This window comes from Bos indicus, chromosome 9 (genome assembly GCF_029378745.1).
Source record: "Bos indicus isolate NIAB-ARS_2022 breed Sahiwal x Tharparkar chromosome 9, NIAB-ARS_B.indTharparkar_mat_pri_1.0, whole genome shotgun sequence".
Lineage (NCBI taxonomy): Eukaryota > Metazoa > Chordata > Mammalia > Artiodactyla > Bovidae > Bos > Bos indicus.
Window position 1 is genome coordinate 85,554,841 of NC_091768.1, and position 7,448 is coordinate 85,562,288.

Genomic DNA, 7,448 nt, shown 5'->3' on the forward strand with positions numbered 1-7,448 from the left:
TGCACCTAACTTTCATTTTCACAGATATAATGCCCTTTTTGTCTTAACTAAGCACTTACCACACACTGTGGCCGTAACTTTGGCAACAGTGAAACTAACACATATTTCCTTTTTCTTCTTCACAATTTCACAAATAGATGATGCATTCTTACCATCGATCTTAGCATTATCTTATGATACCCTTGCTTTTTTATTAAGTCAAGAACTTTCACCCTTTCACTTAAAAGAAGCATTTTATGGCTACTCTATGGCATGTCCAAATTGCCAACATCACTCTTGAATTTGGGGGCCATTTAGTAAAACAAGGTTTACTGGGACACAAGCACCCCAGTACCGCAACAGCTGATCTGATAACCGAGTTGGCGGTTGTTGCTGTTGTTGTTTAGTTGCTTAAGTAGCGTCCAACTCTTTTGCGACCCCATGGACTGTAGGGTGCCAGGTTCCTCTGTCCATGGGATTTCCTTGGCAAGAATACTGGGTGGGTCCATTTCCGTCTCCAGGGGATCTTCTTGACCCAAAAATTGAACCTGCATCTCCTGCATTGGCAGACAGAATCTTTACCCCTGAGCCACCAGGGAAGCCCAACCTAGTTGGCTACTAAATGACTAATGGGGGTAAGATATGCTGGACAAAGAGATGCTTCCCATCCAGGGCAGAACAGAGGTGGAAGCCTCAAGATATCATCACTTTATTCACAACAGCACACATTTTAAAATTTGTGAATTGTTTATTTCTGGAATTGTCCATTTCATAGTTTCAGACTGCACTTGACCACAGGTAACTGAAACCTCAGAAAACCTAACCTCAGGTAAGGGGAGGATCACTATAAGAAAAAAGAAACACACACACACACACACACACACACACACATTGCATTTTTCCCCCCCAAAGTTCCTTTCAGACATGGCAACATTAAGAATCAGTTAGAAAAATGTAGATTGTAACTAAAAGACTTGTTTACTGCTAGAGTACATAATCTTGGAATTACAGAGAATTAGCACTGGAAAGGACCTTTGGCAGTCTGTCACAGTAAGGTTGCATCTAGCAGCTGCAGCTTTTACAGCTGGCAAAGCCCTGGTGTTTCCATGGGTGTCTCACATCAGCATGGCGAATACTGTTAGTGCCCCCTTTTCAGATAAGGAACTGAGGCTAATTTAAAATGCTGCAAAAACAGCAGCGTTGATTTCTATTTTGATAAATTAAAGTCATTTTCTTTCTTCCCTATTCCAAGAGAATAGGGGAACAATTAAATGCACAGCTGTTTGAATAGACTGTTAAATCCATGGTGTCTTAATTCCCAAAACCAATGTAAAGCCCTCAGTGAATCTTGGGGTCTACAGAATATTTTAGAATTAGTGTGTTCATTATACTCTGCTTGAACCCAAGGGAATGCTAAGATTAAATTCAGTGCAGTCCAGTCACTCAGTCGTGTCCGACTCTGTGACCCAATGGACTGCAGTATACCAGGCTTCCCTGTCCTTCACCAGTGGACAGGGAATCTATCCTGTCACAATAAGGTTGAATTAATTAATTATTAATAGTTGAGGGTTCAATAATAGTTGAATTAATTAATAATAGTTGAGGATTCATGACAAGGGTATTGAGTTGTACTAGAAATTCAAGTCTTACTCTAAACTGAAAGGCAACATTTTCGAGGGAGGGGAAATGGATGAAGGCAGTCAAAGGTACAAACTTCCAAATTATAAGATAAGTAAGTACTAGGAATATAATGTAATGTAAAACATGATAAATACCTTGAACACTGATGTGTGTTATATTTGAAAGTTGTTGAGGGTAAACTGTAAGAGTTCTCATCACAAGGAAAAAATATTTTTTCTTTAATTATAAATCTATGTGAAATGATACTCACTAATCATTGTGGTAATCATTTCATGATCAGATCAGATCAGTTCAGTTCAGTCGCTCAGTCGTGTCCAACTCTTTGCGACCCCATGAATCGCAGCACGCCAGGCATCCCTGTCCATCACCAACTCCTGGAGTTCACTCAGACTCACGTCCATCGAGTCAGTGATGCCATCCAGCCATCTCATCCTCTGTCGTCCCCTTCTCCTCTTGCCCCCAATCCCTCCCAGCATCAGAGTCTTTTCCAATGAGTCAACTCTTCGCATGAGGTGGCCAAAGTACTGGAGTTTCAGCTTTAGCATCATTCCTTCCAAAGAAATCCTAGGGCTGATCTTCAGAATAGACTGAGATGCTATACACCTTGAACTTGCACAGCGCGGTGTGTCAATTATACCCAGCAAAATAAAACTGGAAGAAAAAGGAGTCTATGGGTTAGGATTATATGAATATGAATGATAACTATCACTTATGAACTCCGATCTCTGCTTCTGTAGCTATAAGATAGAAACAATAATGTTACTTACCAAAGAAGTTACAATAAGAATTAAATGAGACAATTGACTAGAAGAAAGACTTCTCATACTTAGTTGCTAGGATGTAATACTCTGTCTATAAAATTAAAAGTTCGACTTTAAAAAGGGAACATTATTATTGAGCAGGAAAGCTTGTGCAGTCTACTCTGTTATCCACGTTGGAGGTTATGGTTATCTGGACCCAGAAGCTCTGGCTCAGCCATGTTCACTTTAGTTTTCGCTTCTCAAATTGTCGATATCTGACTTTGCAGGAACTAAAGGCATACTGTTGTTGTTTTAGTCACTAAGTTGTGTCCAACTTTTTGTGACCCTTGGACTGTAGCCCGCCAGGTTCCTCTGTTCATGGGGTTTCCCAGGCAAGAATACTGGAGTGGGGTGTAATTTTCTTCTCCAGGTGATCTTCCCAGACCAGGGATTGAGCCTGCATCTCCTGCATTGGCAGGCAGATTCTTTACCACTGAGCCAGCAGGGAAGCCCAGAGGTGTACTACTAACTGCAAAAACAATTGCATTCATTCATTTATTCATTCACTGATTTATTACAAGCCTGCACCCCACTCCAGTACTCTTGCCTGGAAAATCCCATGGACGGAGGAGCCTGGAAGGCTGCAGTCCATGGGGTCGCTGAGGGTCAGACACGACTGAGCGACTTCACTTTCACTTTTCACTTTCATGCATTGGAGAAGGAAATGGCAACCCACTCCAGTGTTCTTCCCTGGAGAATCCCAGGGACGGGGGAGCCTGGTGGGCTGCCGTCAATGGGGTCACACAGAGTCGGACACGACTGAAGTGACTTAGCAGACTTAGCTTAGCAGATGGGCCATACCCTACACTAGAAGTAAATACAAGGAGAAGACCTGTTACTGCCTTTCAGGGGTCTCCTGAGCTAGTAAGGAAAAGTCCAGAGAAGGGCACTGAAGGAAGGAACTGGATATTATTGAGGCCTTTATATAGGTTAGCTGCTGCTCAGTCACTTCAGTCATGTCCGATTCTTAATGACACTATGGACTGTAGCCTGCCAGGCTACTCTATCCATGGGATTCTCCAGGCAAGAATCCTGGAGTGGGTTGCTGTGCCCTCCTCGAAGGGATCTTCCTGACCCAGACACACGTCTCCTGTGTCTCCTATATTGGCAGGCAGGTTCCTTACCACTAGCGCCACCACACACTCCTAATTATAGCCCTAGTAAAGTGGGTAATGTTTTCCCCATTTTGTAGCTGAGGTCCAGAGGATTTAGAGTAACTTATGCAAGGTCACCCAGCAGGTGAACCAAGGAGAGGTGAAACCCTTTGATCATGCCCTTTGTCCTCCACCAGTGCTAAACCGCGTGATCCCATGGCCATGTCTTATCACGGCGGTGGCCTTAGGCAGCTGCTACCTGCCACTGACTGCCAGCCAGCCACTGGATGTGTCTTCCTCCGCTGTTCTGTTGATGTTGGAACGCATGGTCTTGGGACTCTCTGGAACCGGGAAGAGAGGCTCGGCGCACTGTCCTAGAGGATTTGCTGCGTCATTCATCCTCGAGCAGCTCTCAGGCACACCCGACTGAAGCAGGGGAATGTGCCCTGCATCTCCAGGAGAAGAGTGTTCTCATCAGAGTACCTACCTACGTCACTGGGAGTGAGTCTGATAGTTTCTGAGAACATATTAAATGGGAGGCAGGCAGCCCTTTGAATAAGGGAGCTGTGGCAAGAGCGAGATTGCCTGGGGAGCTGGGACAGGCTGCCTTAGGAAGAGAGGGGAGCCACAAGGGCAAGCAGAACACGGCTCAAATGAGCATCAAGGTAAGAGAAATACGCTGGGTACCAGGTTCAGCAAGGGTCCGGCGCCAATGCCCAGAGCTTATAAGGTTGGTGACTTGAGAGTGACAGGAATTAAGGCCATAGCAACTGAACCAAGTGGGATTCTTCAAGACAGGCCTACAACGGCTTGTTCTCAACTCCCAAATCCAAAATGCTCTGAAAACTGACATTTTGGGGTGACAAAACCTGACCTGAATTGACAGAAGGCTGTTTGTAATCTTGGTTCATCCCTCTTAATGTGAATATTCATAGTTTTGCTATAGAAATAGCTATTTATCTTATTAAAATATATATATATATAAAATATATCTTATTATGGGTCATGATGGAGGTATTAAATAGAGGAATGTATTTCATTTCTTAAAAACCTGGATTCCAAGCACACCTGTTCCCACGGGTTTCCCAGAGGTGACTGTGAGTCATGCACATCCACATTATCACATTTAATCCTCACATAAGTCTTGAGAGGAAAGTATTGTTTCCCCATTTTATAGGTGAAAAAAATTGGATAGGGGAGCATTTATTTGACAAAGTTTGTGCAGCCAGTAGAAAGAAACAGATTGAGGACTGAAGCCCACACTGAAGCCCAGTTCTGTGCACACGGCTGTACCATGGGCTGTGCTGATGAGGACTGTAGGGTGACCAGCAGGGGCTCCTGGGAAAGGGACTCTGAGACACTGTCCGCTTCTCCGGCTGAAACCTGTCTCTGGCTCTGATGCCTCCCACAACTGTTTTGGTTTTTATAAAGAAGCACCCGCTGGCCTGGAGCCTCCTGTCAGCAGGAACTTCCAGAAAGCATGAGTGAGAGTGAAATAGGGCCTTTTTAACTCTCGTGTCCTTCAGCTACCCTGGAGGACCTCTATCCAGGAGAGTAGTTTTGAACCTTTAAGGACTCTCGGGTTCCTTTGAGAAGGTGATGAAAGCTATGGACTTTCTACATGGGATGTTGCATATATTCCAGAGTAAATTCTTCATCCTGTTGTGAAAGAGCCTATCCATGAACTCCAGATTAAGAATTTCTGTTCCCAGCTTTTAGAGGATTTCAGTAAATTTTCCTTGAAAAAAGTCATAGCGAACTTCAACTTTGAAGAGTGTTAAAATTGCTTTAATTAATATAACTTAATGAATTCAGTTACAGTGTAATTTCTATAGAAACCTAGAATTCCCTGACCAAAGTGTGTGTGTGTGTACGCACGCATGTGTGTGTATGTATTAGGGTGTTGGGAGGAAAGACTGGTCAGGGAAGTCCTCTGACTTCTCAAATAAATTACCCATAAACGTCTTGTTAATCCCTTATAGTTCTGTTGCCTTCTCTGCTCTTACAAGCGACCAAATCTCTCCTGAAAGCAGAGATTTCAATAGAGGTGACTTTCTGTTCCAGGATCTTATCATTATCTTCAGTCTGCATGACCCTGGAGACTGGTTCTCCTGGGCAGATTGCTTTCCACCATCTTCAATATTGAAACTTGCAAACTAATGTCAAGGCCCAACTATAAAGGACCTCCAGCTGGCATCGTAACCGTATAGTTTATTTTCCCTCCTGCTCTTTTGATTTACTAGGATTCTGAGCCATTATTTTCTAAAACTAAATGTTTCCTAGTCTTTTATGTCTCTGGTTTGATAGTGATGATAACCTCGTCCCAAGAGTATAAAACTGGGAATGATGAATACAAGGGTGTTTATCATTAGCTGGTGCAGAAAACAACTCCTTCCTGGAAATCCAGGAACTGGGTAATGGCAGCTTTCGTTTTTTACATGATTACCTTTATGACAGTCCTGTCACTCCACACCGAGTGCAGTATATTCAGGCTGGTTTTTCTTTAACGAGAGTGTCCAAGGCTCATGACACTGGGCTGAGCCGTGTTTCTGATTTGTGTGTTTGGTAATTGATAGAAACTGGCGGTGCATGCATTAGGATGTGAAGTTAAAAAATAGGCATGTTCAAATGAGTGGAATGCTTGTATGCTCCTCATTTCCCACATGCTAATAAATAAGTTTAATGGTAAATGCAGATTAGCAAAAATGGCTACGTTCTTAGACTCTGGAGTTAATCCGGCTAGGGTTTGAGTTTTGAACCCATCACTTACCAGGTAAATGACTGACAAATTACTTCATCTCTCTATGCCTCATTCTCTGTAAAATGGGATTTAAAATGGTTTTAAATCCATGGGACTTCCTTGGTAGTCCAGTGGCTAAGATTCCCCTTTCCCAATGCAAAGGGCCCAAGCTCAATTCATGGTCAGAGAACTAGATCCCATGTGCCTCACCTGAGTCCTTGTTCAGTCACCTTGCGACCCCATCGGCTGCAGCATGCCAGTCTTCCCTGTCCTTCACCGTCTCCTGGAATTTGTTCAAACTCATGCCCATTGAGTCAGTGACACCATCCAGCCATCTCATCCTCTGTCACCCCCTTCTTCTCTTGCCCTCAATCTTCCCCAGCATCAGGGTCTTCTCCAATGAATGAGTCAACTCTTCACATCAGGTGGCCAAAGTACTGGAGCTTCAGCTTCAGCATCAGTCCTTCTGATGAATATTCAGGACTGATTCCCTTTAGGATTGACTGGTTTGATCTCCTTGCAGTCCAAGGGCCTTTCAAGAGTCTTCTCCAACACCACAGTTCAGAAGCAACCGTTCTTTGGTGCTTAGCCTTTTATCATGGTCCAACTCTCACATCAGTACATGACTGCTGGAAAAACCATGGCTTTGACTATAGAGACCTTTGTCGGCAAATTTATGCCTCTGCTTTTTAAAACACTGCATATTAAAAGCTTTTCTTTCAAGAAGCAAGCATCTTTCAATTTTATGGCTGCAGATGTTTTAGGGATTGATTGAGGTGCTGTGTGTAAAGAACTTAGCACAGTGTCTTGTTCCACACATATTAGCTAATGTTATCTCACAGGATGATAATCATTTCCCAACTCTGTTCTCCTACAAGGGCCCTCTCTCTTCATTGTTTGGACTTAAATACAACTGGGTCCCCAGATGTGCCAAGAGGTGTTTATTTGGTATTTCTCCCAGCTCTGAATTATCAAGATAAGTTATATAGTCCTTGGATGAGAGTAGGGAGGCAAATTTCATATCACCAGAGTCCTTTGCATGAGAGGACTGTTCAGTTGGGCTTCCCTCATAGCTTGATTGGTAAAGAATCCACCTGCAATGCAGGAGACCCCAGTTCAATTACTGGGTCGGGAAGATTCCCTGGAGAAGGGATTGGCTACCCATTCCAGTATTCTTGGGTTTCCCTTGTGGCT